This window comes from Cuculus canorus, chromosome 3, assembly GCF_017976375.1.
Source record: "Cuculus canorus isolate bCucCan1 chromosome 3, bCucCan1.pri, whole genome shotgun sequence".
In the NCBI taxonomy this organism is placed as follows: Eukaryota; Metazoa; Chordata; class Aves; order Cuculiformes; family Cuculidae; genus Cuculus; species Cuculus canorus.
The window spans coordinates 118,992,842-119,009,140 of NC_071403.1; the positions used below are offsets into that span (position 1 = coordinate 118,992,842).

The 16,299-nt window shown below is 46.5% G+C and overlaps 1 protein-coding gene across 5 annotated transcripts in view; it reads right to left on the bottom strand.

The window, feature by feature from the left end:
* The window catches only part of ITSN2 (intersectin 2), an 89,960-nt gene extending 84,706 nt beyond the window's left edge, over positions 1–5,254 (bottom strand). For 4 of the 5 annotated variants that reach the window (XM_054061192.1, XM_054061191.1, XM_054061189.1 and 1 more), the window contains exon 1: positions 5,162–5,254. The gene's annotated coding sequence lies outside the window, so the exon portion shown is untranslated. Of the gene's footprint in view, positions 1–4,993; positions 5,009–5,161 lie in introns of those variants that run through there. The other variant, XM_054061190.1, reaches the window with a different exon arrangement.
* Between the last annotated feature and the right edge of the window lie 11,045 nt (positions 5,255–16,299).

Genomic DNA, 16,299 nt, shown 5'->3' on the forward strand with positions numbered 1-16,299 from the left:
TTTGTACTTTGATGAATCCCATCATCCAATATGACCAAATCTCACGGAAGGGCGGACTTTGCAAATAAATCTTAACTGCTTACAAGATCCCATGTAAACAGGCAACCAGACAGAGAAGACACTACCAAACTTAGTGTCCCCGTTAACGAGGAAGATTGCCATATGTTTGAGTACCAGTATGAGACACCAGAGAATCCACAGGGCTGAAACCAGCTCTAAATACACTAACCACGAGAAAAACGTCAAAGGAAGCTTACGTCTGATTAGATTCAGCCAGCCAGCAGAAAACAAGACTTCACCACTGGCACTGCTCACAGCTGGCTTAAAATTTCAGCTTACATTGGTTCATGCCTGGAAGGAGCTTGAATTTACACAAAGAGATAAGCCTGCCAGTTTTGTACCGATGAGATTTCCCGAGGTAACTCGGGCATCTGCAACATTTGCAAGTAAGCATGTGAAAATTTAACTTAAACAAGTTTAACTTAAACCAGCTGCCTAGCACTTCCAAAAATCTGACCAGGAACTCTACGAAGAGCCATCACAGCACAAGAGTCCGTTTCGTCATCTACTGCCAACCAGGATACACAAGAAAAATGGGACTTCAAAATGTGACGTTAAAAGGTGACAATGTTTTTAAAGCTGAAAAGAATACAGTAACCACCTCATGCCTAAGGTCAAACTCGGAACCTCTAAGTAGCCTTTGTGTTAAGCATTTTACTGACAAGCAACAGTGCTTGAAGTAGATCAGTCAGCCATAAAAAAAAAAAGAGAATTCTCCAAGTAGCTTTATATTACCTTTGTTATCTTTACAATTACCAATCACCACCTAAGGTAGAGAAAGGTCGCTGACTTTCCCACATCATTCAGCTGTGTGCAACGAGCCCTCCCATCTAAAAGCAAAACACCAAAAATTCACTAAGTCAACAACCTACTGCTCTCACCATTTTCACAAAAGGACTATGTTTATGTCAAGCTTCCCCCCAAAACTTAAAAACACGGTAGGATCCATCATCTAATATACCTCGCCAAGACGTGGCATCGCATGGAACTCAGAGTGGCTTTCAGAAGTTAAAAGAAAGTAACTCAAAAGTAAGGAAGCACAGCAGTTTCACAGACAGACACGGAAAAAATCACAGCACCAGTGCTGCCAGGAACGCCGGCTGATGCCACTGCAGGACCAAGCTCTATGATTTCTGGAAGGTCTTTGTGACTGGTCAAGGATCCTGATGACTGGAAAAAGGGGAACATCACACCCCATCCTCTGAAAGGGTAAGAGAAACAGTTCAACAATACCAAAGACTGCTAAGCCTGACTTCAGTCCCTGGAAAGATAATGGAGCAAATCCTTCTTGGAGCCATCTACAGATGCTTGAAGACCCAGAAGGCAATGGGAAACTGTCCGCATGCATCTATCCAGGATGAACCACGCCTGACAAATCTCATCTTTCTGTGCTGAGACAACAGGCTCTGTGGATGAGGGCAGAGCAGCTCATTTTGACGTTACGAAGGCCTTCAACATGGTCTCCCACAGCATCCTTAGAGACAAACTCATGAATTACAGTTTGAATCAACCAGACTGTAAACCAGGTGGAAAACTATCTTGACCACTGGACTCAAGGGGTGTGTGATCACTAGTCCAAAACCCACCTGGTTGCAACTAATGATGTTCCCCAGGGGTTGACATCATAGCCAGTAATGTTCAGTGTCTTCACTAACAATCTGGGCAATGGGACGGGATGCACTCTGAGCAACTGCAGATACCAAACTGGAGAGGGCCACCCAATGAGGCTGTGGGATCTCCAGCCATGGCGGTAGCCCAAACACAACCAGACACGGCTGTGAGCAACCTAAGTTGGCCTTTATCAAAGTTGGACCAGATGATCTCCAGAAGTCCCTTCAAAACAAAATTATTCTATGGATATATTTGAGGTAAATAAAAGTAAATGGGAGCAGTTAAAAGCTATCGTAAAAAGTAAGATATTGGAGATATTTCCTTTCAAGTGAAAATACGCCAGGAAGAACATTAAAAGAAAACATGTCCAACTTTTGAACCAGTTTTCGAAAGGCAAATAGAACACTTCTGGATTTTAAAAGAAAAATATCATAAAAAGCTGTTTTCACAAATTTTACACGCTGATCAAACTAGATCTTTTGATGTAAGAGCAGAAACTGTACTTGTAAACTGTTAATTAACAGGTTACCTCCAAGACCAGAGACCTCTGTCTCGATTTGCAATGGGAACCAGTGATTTGGACTACATCGTTCTACAGGAACAAACCACAAGGCCTTTTCCTGATGGATCCTCGTTTCCAGTGGATGGGAAGCTTTCTGATAACGCCCCAAGCAAAGCACCTACACTACCTTTCATTTTTCAAATGCTCTTTAATCTTCCCCACCAGCTCCATCTGCCCAGATGAATGAAGAACTACCATCCCTACAGAACTTCGATTTTCATAGCTGCTACTTTGCTATGGCATGAAATGGATTCACTTTTCAACACTAAAGACCACAACAGAAATATCTCTAAATAAACTACTTTAAGAACTATTGCGGTCCCAATCACTGCAACACCTGAACCTCAATAATAATAAACTAAATAAATAAAGCCTTTTTCAACAAAATCATCCATGGGTCACTTCCACCTTGATCTACCTTGTAGACAACAAGAATGGTGAAAAAATAAATGAGCAGCACATAAAGCCCTGATAGCAGACCATCACCTGTGGTGCGTAACCCACATGGAGCCACAGGGACAACATTTTTGTGGTTGTTAGTGCTAGAGGAAACTATTCTTTGTTTATGTCCTAGCAGCAGCCGACATCTCAGTCAGGGATACATCCCATACCCCACATCTTGTATGGAAAAAGGAGAAAAAAGGTAAATGTAATTCCCTTAGGACAGTAATTAAAAGGAGAAGCAGGTTTTCTTGATCTAATTTAGGTATCTAAGTTAAGATGCCAATCTGACCCTAATTTCTGTATAACAGAGAGCCTAAATCCATGTCTGAAGGATGCACGTGATTATTTTAACATCACAGGGAGCCTAGAGTTTACACTAAGGTTTCTCTGAACTGCGGTGTGAATTCCCCTCCCAGCTCAGTCAGAATAAACAATACAAACCAAAAAGGGGAGGTAGAGTGGATACAGGAGAACCAAACCAAAGTTTAGTAGAACGAAGCCTGGCAGCCTGATCGGTGTCTCTGCCCATGGCAGGGGGGTGGAATTGGATGATCTTCAAGGTCCCCTCCAACCCAAACTATTCTATGATTCTATGATCTTTAATGTTCTCCTGCATCCACAGAAGCGTGGGAGCTGCTGCCACCACAGGCAACACCAACAGGAACAAGTTGAAAAAACATCCCATCCCCAAAAGTCAGAGGCATATGATGGGGCAGCCAGAATGTGGCTCCCGGTTTCTCCTCCCAGAGCTTTAGCCAGGAAATTTCTAACTGGTGTTGGATCGTAGAGTCATAGAACCGCAGAATCATAGAATCACTAGGTTGGAAAAGACCTCTTAGGTAAGAGAACCACCATAAGAATGACGCAAAGATCACAGGCGCTGTCTTAAAGCTCGACCTACTCTCAAGTTGTGCTGTGTGACAGGTGTCAAAGTCCCCACCGCTATGAAAATCACTCTGGTGTATTCAAACCAGTATCTGAGCTTTTAGGGAACCGAACCAAGTCTCTCACCCTCGTTTTATTTTCTAAATCACTCATTACGCCGCAGCGTGAAGTCCAGACCGAGGAGAGTCAAGCCAGGGACAGCGTGCAAACTCTAACTGCAGAAACCAGCTCGATTTCTCCGAACTCCAGGCTTTCGCAGCAACTACAGGAGACAAACTCACCAGCATTGCTATTTCTCTCCATGCAGAGCACCAATGTGGCCAAGGCAAGCAGCGGCATGGGCCACTGTGGCTACCAGTGGGGGCTACTGTGGCTACCGGAGGGGCCATTGAGGCTACCAGCAACTCTACCCTCCTCGCCACCTCCTCTGCGCTGCAGTGGAGCTCACTGGCCGAAGGCGAGCAGCGGCAGGGGCCACCAAGGCTACATGCAGGGCTACCAGGGCCACCGGCACGGCTACCAGCAGGGCTACTGTGGCCACCAGCAGGGCTACAGAGGCTACAGGCAGGGGCCACCAAGGCTACAGCCAGGGCAAACAAGGCTACCGAGGCTATCCGTGGGGGCCACTGTGGCTACCGTGGCTATGAGCAGGGGCTACTCTGGCTACCGGCAGGGCTAACAAGGCTACTGGCAGGGGCTACCGAGACTACCAGCAGCTCTGCCCCCCTCGCCACCTCCTCTGCGCCGCAGTGGAGCTCAGTGGCCAAAGGCGAGCAGCGGAGGGGGCCACCAAGACTACACGCAGGGCTAACGAGCCTACTAGCACGGCTACCAACCAGGCCATCTTGGCTACCGGCGGGGGATACTGTGGCTACCGGCAGAGCTAATGAAGCTACTGACGAGGGCCACTAAGGCTACAGGCAGGAGTCATCAAGGCCACTGTGGCTACCGGCAGGGCTAATGAGGCTACCAGCAGCTCTGCCCTCCTCGCCACTTCCTCTGCACTACAGTGGAGCTCACTGGCCAAAGGTGGGCTACGGGCAGGGCTACCACTGCACCCCCCGCTCCCGGCTCCACGGGCTCCGAGCTCCGCTAGCTCCGCGCACCCAACGCACCCTGAGCTCCGCACCCCCGACTCCCCGAGCTCCGCACCCCCGACTCCTCGAGGTTCGCTCTCCTACAGCTCCGAGCTCCGCACCCCCGGCTCCACGCACTCCGCTCTCCCCCAGCTCCGCGGTCCGAGCTCCGCACCCCAAGCTCCGCACCCACCCCGGCTCCCCGAGCTCCGCTCTCCTCCAGCTCCAAGCTCCGCACCCGGAGCTCCCCGAGCTTCGCTCTCCCCCAGCTCCCTCCGCTCCGCACCACCAGCTCCCCGCACCCCGAGCTCCGCTCTCCCCGAGCTCGCCGCACCCTGAGCTCTGCTCCGCGTACCCCGAGCTCTGCTCTCTCCCAGCTCCGCACACCCTGAGCTCTGCTCCGCGCACCCCGAGCTCAGCTCTCCCCCAGCTCCGCGTACCCCGAGCTCTGCTCTCTCCCAGGTCCGCACCCCCAGCTCCGCCCCCGGCTCCTCTCGCGCCACAGCCGCCCCCCTCCCCGTACCTGTTGCGCTGCCCGCGAGCCCCGCTCCGCACGCGCCGCAGCTGCCTCCACACCGCCCCCCCCCGCGGCGCCGCGAGCCCCACAACATGGCGGCGGGGGCGGGGAGCGGGGGGGGGGGGGGGCGGGCCCGGGGCGGGTTAGTGTGACAGGGCAGCAGTCTGATGAGAGAGAGTTTCGTTCCTGCGTCCCGTATTTCTGTTGGAATCATGAAATGCATAGACTCATAGAATAGTTTGGGTTGGAAGGGGCCTCAAAGCCCATCCAGTTCCACTCACTGCCCAGGGACACCTCCCACTGGATCAGGGGCTGCTCCAAGCCCCATCCAACCTGGCCTGGAACCCCTCCAAGGATGGGGCAGCCACAGCTTCCCTGGGCAACCTGGGCCAGGGACTCCCCACCCTCAGTGTGAAGAAATTCTTCCCAATGCCCAGTCTAACTCTGCCCCTCACCAGTTTATCCCCATTGCCTTTCATCCTATCCCCACAAGCCTTTGTGAACAGTCCCTCCCCAGCTTTCTTGTAGCCCCTTCAGGTACTGGAATGTCACTATAAGGTCTCCTCGGAGCCTTCTCCTCTCCAGGCTGAACAACTCCAACTCTCTCAGCCTGTCCTCATAGCAGAGGTGCTCCAGCCTTTCAACCATCCTCGCAGCCCCCTCTGGGCTCATTCCAACTGCTCCATCTCTTTCTTATGTTGAGGATTCCAGACACAATCCCCTAGATGAGGTCTCACCAGAGAGGAATAGAGGGGCAGAGTCCCCTCCATCGCCCTGCTGGCCACGCTGTTCTGGATGCAGCTCAGGACACGGGTGGTTTCTGGTGCGTTGCCAGCTCATGTCGAGCTTCTCCTCAACCAGCACCCCAAGTCCTTCTCCTCAGGGCTGCTCTCAATTACATCATCCCCAGTGTGGACTGAAACCAGGGATCGCCCCAGCCCAGGTGTAAAACCCTGCCCTTGGCCTTGTTGAACTTCATGAGGTTCTCCCAGCCCCACTTCAGCCTGTCCAGGTCCCACTGGATGACATCCCATTCTTCTGGTGTGGCAACTGCCCCACTCAGCTTGGTGTCATCTGCAAACTCGCTGAGGGTGCCCTCGATCTCGCTCTCTATATCATTGATGAAGATATTAAATAGCACTGGTCCCAGTACAGACCCCTGAGAGGCACCGCTTGTCATGGATCTCCATCTGAACATCAAGCCATTGACAACTAATCTCTGAATACAACCATCCAACCAATTCCTTCTCCACCAAAGTGTTCACCCATCAAATCCATCTCTCTTCAATTTAGAGAGAAGGATGTTGTGGGGTACCATGTCAAAGGCTTTACAGAAGTACAGATAGATCACATCTGTTGGTTTTCCCAGAAATTGAATAAAGCCCCTTGTTCTTGAGTGCTGAATCGAATTGAATCAACATATCAATACCCAAACTTTTAGGGTTTGTATGGTAGATTGCAAAGTTAGAAAGGGATGGAATGGGATTGTATGGGCCATCATGTAAACAGCAGTCCGTACAATCAGATACTCAGAATTATTAAAGTTGGAAAAGACCAAAGAAAATCGATGCAAGACATGAAAGTTTCCATCCAAGTCACTGTATTTTTGAAAGCTGGACAGATTGTCACAGAACCACAGAATGACCCGAGTGGGAAGGGACCCACAAGGCTCATCCAGTCCAGCTCCTGTCCCTGCACAGGACACCACAACATTCACACCCTGTGTCTGAGTGCATTGTCCAAACGCTTCTTTAATGTTCTTGATCCAGCACCCTGCCCTCCCCTCCTCTCTACTTTTTTATAGCATGTTTGTTTTGGTGGTTTTCCACACACTGTTGATTCTTTTGAGGGAATAATGGCTTGTGTTCAGTATAATCTGTGCTGAACAGATGTGTCATCTTCTATAATCACCTCTGTTTGCAGCCTTTCCCTATCTCAAAGGCAAGGTCAGGCAGAGAGCTGGCCCCAAAGCTCCAAATTAGCAAGAGATGTGACTGTTGTGAAGTTCCCAGGCTGCCCAGGGAGGTGGTAGAGTCACCATCCCTAGAGATATTTAACCCTCATGCCTGGAGGTCTTTAAGAGACGGGCAGATGAGGTGCTCAGGGATGATTTAGTAGTGGACATGTACAGTTAGACTCAGTCCCAAAGGTCTTTTTCCAGCCAAATGATTCTATGAAGAACAGTAAAAGTAGTCCTTGGGAAGTAATAAAATACGCACATTTTTTGGGCACCTCCAGGGATGGTGACTCCATCACTTCCAAAGCCTCACGACTCTTTCAGTGAAGAGATTTTTGCTAATATCCAATCTAAACCTCCCTTGGCATAACTTGATTCCATTTTCTCTCATCCTATCACTTGTTACTTGGGAGACCAGCACCCACCTTTCTACAATCTCCTTAAATTCCTTATTCTTAGTTGCACTCTATATCTATATCTAGGAAGAAAAGGGTCATGAACTCTAAAATAATCCCAGTCTTATCCCAACTGTTTGTTTCCCACAGCAGATGCAAAGCTGCCACCTTTGGTTTGACCATTCTGCTCAGGCAGGACTTCTGGACTCTCTCTTCAAAAATTGAAGATTGATGATTGGCATCATTTTCAAATATTAAATATTTTCCAGGAATGTAATATAATAATATTAAATATTATCAGGAAATGGATCTTGCTCCATACCGAAGATTACAGCACCCTTCTGCTCTGTTTTTGCCGTGTAGATAATTACATCTTACCTTTGTACAGAGCGGATTTTTCCACTGACTCATTCTCCTGGGTTCTTAATGAGCCTTTCCAGTTTGTTACACCTTTTATCATTCACTGGGATTCCAGACTAGTCATGTTATTGTGCCGTGTAATGGTCACAGCCACATACTAGCACATGCTACTCTCCAGTATTTTAGCTTAAACAGCGAATGTTTGCGCTTGCTGTTGCGGCTGCCAGATTGCATTGGCAGCTTGCATTCATGTATTTATCCCTCATGATCTCCTCAAACCTCATCTGATTTAATGCTTTCGAAGAGACCACATTCTCCTTCCTTACTCCCAGATCAAAAGCGCGCTTTCTTTTTTTGTTCTTGTGCCCAGCCAGCAACCTCATCTTTGGTGCATATGACGATGCCATGTAGGTGGATTAAAACATGTGTTGTTCAAGGGGTACTGGCTGACAGTGTGATTTAAAGCACTCATTGGCCACCAGCCTCGGTGGCCTTTGGCCTTCGACTGTTCCGAAGTGACCTGCAGATTTCATGAGCAGTGCTTCCTTTAATTCCAAATAATCGACTGAGCTGATAGAGCCGCCCTGGGTCAAGAATGGACTCCTCTCAAGCTGAGATAAAAAGTCTCTTAACTAAAAATTTTCATTTGAATTACTTTCGAATATCTCTTAAAAGGCAGCCTTTGATCTGTTTAGAACATACGATAAGCACTACAATAGCTCTAAACATGACTGTGCTGTGAGAGCAACACCTACAGCCTTGATCAAAGATAGACGCTTACATTGGACATAACAGCGTACAGGTTCATAAACCTATTGTAGAGAGGATTAAGATAATAATAAATCAGAGAAACATGTTTCTTCTCATAGAAAAAAAAAAAACCAGGTTACTGATTATAGCATTTAAGTGCTTGGAAAGGCAGTGCAAAAATCTATCAACAGAAGTCTCAAGAAGAGTTTAGATTAGACAGATATCTGCAAGGAGTTAGGTAAATAGAGTTGATCCTGCCATGTACGTTGAAGTAGGTGTCTTCTCAAGGAACTTCACGGCTCTTTTCTTGTATAATTAAGGTAACTACCAGGTCCCGCGAAGTGAATGGAATTGAGCCATGCACTGTGGAAAGTTTGTCCACCTGGATGAAGAAAACCCAGGGAGGAGAGTCGGGAAGCTGAGATGGGAGCTGGATATATGGTAGAGCATGCGCTTTGTGCGCATGACCAAAGGGAAGATGAATCATACAGGGGGTAAGGTTTAACGTACATTTAGCTGGTTTTAATTCGACATACAGTTCTGCAACTACTTAAGCCTATGGCTAGGCTAGAACACGACCTCCAGTGACTCTCACTGCCTGCTTTGCTGCCTCCACTGCCTCTGTTGCAAACTCCAGCAGAAACAAGGAAGATACCTGGAAGCTGTAAGATCTTGGCTTTGAATACCACCTCAGAACACTGTGTGCAGATTTTGTACCCCAACAAAGTTTGGAACTATTAATTACGTATTTTGATATTTTGTATTCTTACTGTTAAACATTCCTTCCTCCCCACACACGATAATTCATGTGCTTAATAAAGGCCATAGTGTTCTTTATTTTGTAGTATGCAGGTTTGCCCATCTGGGCACCTGAAAGAAGAGATCCCTGCCTTCTGCACAGCTGGGAACGAGGCTCCTTCTGTGATACTGAAAAAAAATCCTGTTTTGAATCTCTACTCCTGTCTGAAAACTTACTGCCAGCTGAAAATAAGCTCTTAAACTTATTAAAAAATGAAAGAATGACAACCAAACACGACGCTTTACCATTGCCTTTGAGGTGACAAAGTGCAGAAAGCAACATGTGTATGAGATACTTGGTTCTGTAAATACAACAGATGGGGAAGGACCCATCTGTGTTATTAACATTACGTGAGATCCCTACAGAAAAGTAGCAATGCAGCTCATTTTGAGATGACTACAGATGTTGCTGAATACCTGCTCTGATACAAAACCAAAGCCAGGAACACCTGCAATACTGTGAGCTTTGTTGCCTGGGAGAGGAGAAGTCAGAGAGAATGCAAAATTCAACTGACTCCCTAGAGAGAAAACCTTGTGTAAGTGATTAGCATATCAAAGCTTTATGTATTCTAGACCAGCTGAATGCTGTTTCATCTGCATTACCACAAACGCTCAGAGCTAATCACAGGTTTAGAACAATAAATATCGGTCAGATTAATTAATTAGCAGGAAGAGGAGCAGGACTCAGGCTGCTGTGAAGACACGTTGGAATGCAGTCACTTTTCCTTGTGACTGGAGCATGCAGACACCTGAAGTTTAGTGTGAGCTATAAAGAATACATCTTTAAAGTGAAGCTGAACTCTTACCCCATGTGAGAAGACTCTCACAGAGATGTTTTTTTCAGTGATGTCTGAGGCATAAACTTGCACTGCATCTACTTTGTCTAAGTGCTTTTGGTTTGGTTTAATTAGTTCACTGCAATCACCGTTGCTTTAAAATGAGAATTTTGTCCTCTGCTTTCTAAAATGAAATTTGTTTCCATTCAGAGTTTAACTACCACTTAAGGCATGTTCAAAGGAAAAACACTCTACTTTTATGAAGGTGGAGTTTTTAAAGGTACTGTGGCAGACACTGCCTTTGGGCATCTCGGCGTTTGAGCGGGGGAGAGTGCTGTTTGCAGGCTCCAACACGTAGCTTTGGGGGCTGATATCAAGTACTAGGTGAAATCAAAGTCCCTTCTGATGGTAGGTAGTACCCTTCTAGCAAGGAGCAGCCAGCAGCAAAGCAGCTTAAATCTGCAGGAATTAATTTGTTTATTTCATAAAGCCATTAAGGTAAGGGAAATTACTTAATAACAGCTGATGAGTAATAGAGAAGACAGCTGCAAGGAGAAGAAAGAGATGATATGATAGCATAGAGACTTGTTCCAGACATAGGGGTAGGACTGCAGCACAGCACCTACTCAGGAGAGACCAATTAAGGTGAAATGTGTGGGAGAAGCAGAAATGAAGAAGGATTTACTAAGCAATTTCCCATCCTCTAGTATTACTATGTTATCATTTACTATCCTGCATGTTCTTGTCATGTCTGCGCCAAAACCAGCACACAACAGCAAAAATGAACCAGATATTGCAAAGATGGAGAAACTAGAAATACTAAAAGCAACTCAATTTTCACATTAAGGCTTTAGTTTTTAATCACTATCTGTACACTGTCCTCAATTTCCTCTTATTAGCACTTTTGCTGTCTTTAGGGTAATAAGGGAAGATCTTCACTGATAGCAAAAGAAGATCATAAGTGAAATTGCTTAGCCTGAACTAAGAGGGAGTAGGTAATACGACTTCTTCCCTGCTCTCAGTTTTCTCCATAACATTGTTTATTTTCTCTGCTGTGCTGCAGGAAAACACATCAGAAGTGAATGTTTTATTGTCCCTGTTCAAGCCCTCTGCCCAGGCAGCATCTAAGCTTGCTGCCAGACATTTTTCTGCAAGTGTATCTTTAAAACACATCAAGGTAAGCCAGAACAGAAATGAACACCAGAAATCAATTACTGCCAAGAATAAGCCACTTTTTGTGCACAGTTACTGATCAGGGATCAAAGAATGTAAACTAAAGCAACACCCATTTCCAAACGGTCAAAAAGCACTAATTGCAGCATAGTGATCTGCACAGGTTCCTCACGTGATGTGCTGTGTAATTTTGCTCACTAATGAGAGACGCTTCCTCATCTGGAGAGTGCAGCTGGTCAAAGCTATAAAGAACTACTTAGAAACAGCCACACCTACCTGCTGAGTGACAGCGCTGACCCTTTATCAGATTCAACCCTATTACTCATGCTAAATTTCCTTTTGCGCTGCTTCCTTTTCCACTCAGCTAACACAGAAGCCGTGAGCCCTCACCTAACCCTGCCGCCAGCTTTCAATTTCACATCAGTGTTCGACTGTTTTCTTCTTTATGAGCAAGTGCTAGATACTGTCTTTACCCTGGGTCTTTATTTAAACCTGGAGGCACTTAAAACAATGGGATAAACACACGAACAAGTTAATATTTACTTTCTGGCAGCTGCCACACCAGAAGGATGGGATGTCATTCAGAGGGACACGGACAAGCTGAAGAAGTGGAGCTGTGTGAACCTCATGAGGTTCAACAAGGCCAAGTGCAAAGTCCTACACCTGGGTCAGGGCAATCCACAGTTTCAATCCAGGCTGGGGGATGCTGTGATTGAGAGCAGTCCTGAGGAGAAGGACTTGGGGTGCTGGTTGAGGAGAAGCTCAACATGAGCCAGCAATGTGTGCTCGCAGCCCAGAAACCAACCACATCCTGGGCTGCATCCAAAGCAGCGTGGCCAGCAGAGAGGGAGGGGATTCTGCACCCCTATTCCTCTCTGGTGAGACCTCACCTGGAGTATTGTGTCCAGTTCTGGAATCTTTAACAGAAGAAGGAGATGGAACTGTTGGATACAGAGGAAGCCATGAAGATGATCAGAGGGCTGAAGCACCTCTGCTATGAGGACAGGCTGAGAGAGTTGGGGTTGTTCAGCCTGGAGAAGAGAAGGCTCCGAGGAGACCTTATAGCGACCTCCCAGTACATGAAGGGGCTACAAGAAAGCTGGGGAGGGGCTGCTCACAAATGGTGGGACAAGGGGCAATGGGTATAAACTGGAGAGGGGCAGATTTAGACTAGACACAAGGAGGAATTTCTTCAGAATGAGGGTGGGGAGGCCCTGGCCCAGGTTGCCCAGGGAAGCTGTGGCTGCCCCATCCCTGGAGGTGTTCAAGGCCAGGTTGGATGGGGCTTGGAGCAGCCTGGGCCAGTGGGAGGTGTCCCTGCCCATGGCAGGGGGTGGAACTGGGTGGGCTTTGAGGTCCCTTCCAACCCAAACTATTCTATGATGCTCTGATACACCAGGGGCACTGCATTTCTGGTGTTGACTCTGAATATTCAATTTCTTCAAAAGGGACAGAAGGCACAAAGCACACAATGCATCAAAAATAGTACTTCTAGAGATGCTGGTTTGGATTCTGAACCAGAAACCCTCAGCGTTCTTAAAACAACAAATAGCACACACTACTATTCATTTGTGGGATTTTCTGCTACTTAATAGCTGTATAAAATAAAATATTTATGTCCCAGCTTTGTTCCCTGCCAAGCACAGGTGTTATTTTGTAGGGGATGGAGAGCTGGACTGTGTTTGCTCAAAGAGCAGTAAAGGCTCCTTTGGCCAACCACACTGAAATCACTCTGAGATTTATAGAACAACCGTGTAACCATCGAGAAAGTAGATTTGCAGAGAGGCCAGAACATGTTGTGAGGGAAGGCAGTGCTGACTCACACAGACTGAATTATTGCAAATAAAGTTTTGCCAGTTGCTGAGCAGGCACACGGAGTTTTACTTGCAAAACCTGGCTGCAGTGCAGGCATTCAGAAACATTCCAGCACACATGGATTTCACAAGCTTCAAGCACTGGTAATAACACACTGGGGCATTAAGCAAGGTTATTTGTTGCAATTTGCAATGCTTACACTGTAATTAGTAAATAATAGCTTGGTAAGCCAGAGCTGCAAGTTCATTTGAGCTGCATTTGTTTCTCTACACTCATGTTTTAATGCAAGCCAAGAAGCCAGTCGAATCCCAATAGGCTGCTATCCCTCTGGCATTTGCTAGAAATACACTTTTTTCCCCCAAAGCTTTCAGTTTAAGGTGCTGGAAACATGTCATTGGGTATGTGTTGTTAGGTTGTATGATAAAAGCTTGTGTGTATGCCCAAAGGAAGGCAATGGTAGGGAAGACCAAATAATATCCAGCCCAGCTACTCATTACAGGGGCCATCAGCCACTCAAAGGTCTCTCTCCACAAATCCAGAGGAGCACAGGGGCACAACGGCAGGTGGCAACCCCGATTACAGACTCCTGAGGAGTGAATTCATCCAGGTCTTTCCCAGGGCTGTCCCAGCAAAGCCACCAGCCTCAGGGTCTGGGTGTGAAACTCATCAAGGTTGACTCTTGGGAGCAGCTCCTCAGGTCTCTGGAGGTTACTGGCTTGGGGTTGTGGGGTGCAGGGGAAGAGCATTATAGGATTGCACAAGACTCATTATGGAATGTTTAGGGGAGGAACCCAAGGGAGGGATTTGCGTGATTTGAGGAGGAGCAAGTGTGAGGGGGATCATATTGTCAGGTGCCACCAACTTGGGAGACTGGAATCTTTCATGAGGTTCTCTGGAATTATGTGTTGCTTTTTAGAGTCAAATGATGTAGGAATCACTTTTGAAATAAATCTCCTCAGTTTTTTCAGACCATTTGGTGAGTTGCTGTGAAAAGGAAAGTTTTCCAGATTCACAGATCTTTGGAAAGCTGCAGGCAAGCTGTAGAGGAAATTAGTGCTATGATAAAGACAGGCAAAACAGTGTAAGAGAGTGAAGTAAATGCACAACTAATAACATAATTATCAGAACTGGGGAATCATTGGCAGGGCAAACAGATCACTCTGGTTTTAAGCCAACTTATGGAAGTCTACTTCCATAATTCTGCGTTGATGAAACACAGAAGTTTCCCCCGAGGAAAACTCTTGCTATCCAGATGTAACACTGACAGTTTGAGGTGCTACTGCCCACCTCTGCCTGACCTTCTACTGGACTTTTCCATGAGAGGCAACAGAAGCAAAGTTGAACTGTTCCCTCAGTTGCTGCATTAACAACATTGGGCCGTACTTCCAATCAATGGCTTAAAGTTGGTGCTTTCGGAGGGCTGGATCTAGTTTTGCAGTCTTTCACCAAAACGGGAATAGATTTATGTTTTTTCTGCACTTGAAAGTTGTTTTTGAAGAATGGCAAGTCTTTCAGAGCAAGTCACTTTGTAACTTATATTGATTTTAAAGTTTAACAGAGTTCAAGCCAGAGCTGAAACCAGCAGAGTGTGAAAAGGGACCGTGCCCTCAGCCACTAGCGCTTCCCCTGAACTTCCAGGAAAGATTTGTCATGCTGTCATGCTGCTTCTTGCTAAAGGAAATCTATAACGGTTTGCTGATGTACTTCCCTCAACTCCTCAGAGCCTTTCTTACAATTCATTTGCCTGAAGAATGTTACAATGGTTAGACTGCAAAGTCACTAAACTAGCTGACTAATAACCAACAATTCTAATATTTCTGACCAATAATCATAGAATCATAGAATGGTTTGGGTTGGAAAGGACCTTAAAGATCACCCAGTTCCAACCCCTGCCATGGCAGTGACACCTCCCACGGGAACAGTGGACTGGATCAAATCTCCAGCTACACATCAGCTTTGGATCAGAGCTCAATTAGGCAAAAAAACATAAAAAAAGCTGAGTTCCAGTGCTTGGAGAACTCCTTTGTTTTTTCACCAGACCCCAAACTTTTTTTCAGTACAGAGGATGAATAATGCTTGCAAGATGATAACGCTGACAATTCCTTTTGCTCAGGGCAGTGGTGGAGTCTCCTTCCCCAGAGGAGTTCAAAAAACCTGCAGATGTGGCACTTGGTGACATGGTTGAGTAGGCGCGGTGGGGTTGGACTGGGGTTGGACTGGAGTTGGACTGGATGACCATAGAGGTCTTTTCCAACCTTAGTGATTCTATGAATGGTGCTTAGTGAATTGTTACTTTAAAGTTTTTATAATCCTCATTATTCATTGTGTAGCCTCGGGCTTTACTTAATACACACCACTAAGGACCAGTGTGGAAGAGAAATATATTTGAGGTATTTGTCTCTTGGGTTTTTACGTTGTTCTTACTGTAACTGCTTTTTCTTCCCAAGATTCCTGAGGCAAGTTAACATTAGTATCTTTGTCTTACAGATGAAGGACAGCAAGGTGGAGCTATTTAAGCAAGAACATTTCAAACATCCGCTATTTTTGGGTGTTTCTCTTGAGACACAAAGGCCCTATATCAAGGACTTGCTCTGTGTAGCTGTCATGGTTTCAAGTGAAGGTGGACGTGCTTTATTCCACACGGGCCACCGCACACAGCTCAGGCTGGCGCTGCAGAAATGAAAGGCTGGGACAGGCTACAGCGAAACGTTTCACCATGCAAAGCCGTTGAAGTCATCGCTTGCCACAATCCCACCTTCCTTCTGTTCCCAGCCATATGTTCCCCTTCCCTCACTCCAGCGCTGGCACCTGCCCGACTCCTTCTGTGAGCTAAACCTGGAGAAATGAGTAAAAACTGGTGATTAGTTTTTGACAAGTTACAGAGTAAACCTCAGATTTATAATAATGCATTATTAGAAGATACCTTTATTTATTATTAGGTTGTATAATTAATATTTCTGACATAATTATTATTCTAAGGACAGGGAGGTGATTAATGGCAGGCAGCATAGCTTCACCAAGGGCAGAGAGCAGCCCTGAGGAGAAGGGCTAGGAGGTGTCCCTGCCCGTGGCAGAGGGGTTGGAACAGGATGATCTTTAAGGTCGCTTCCCACCCAAACC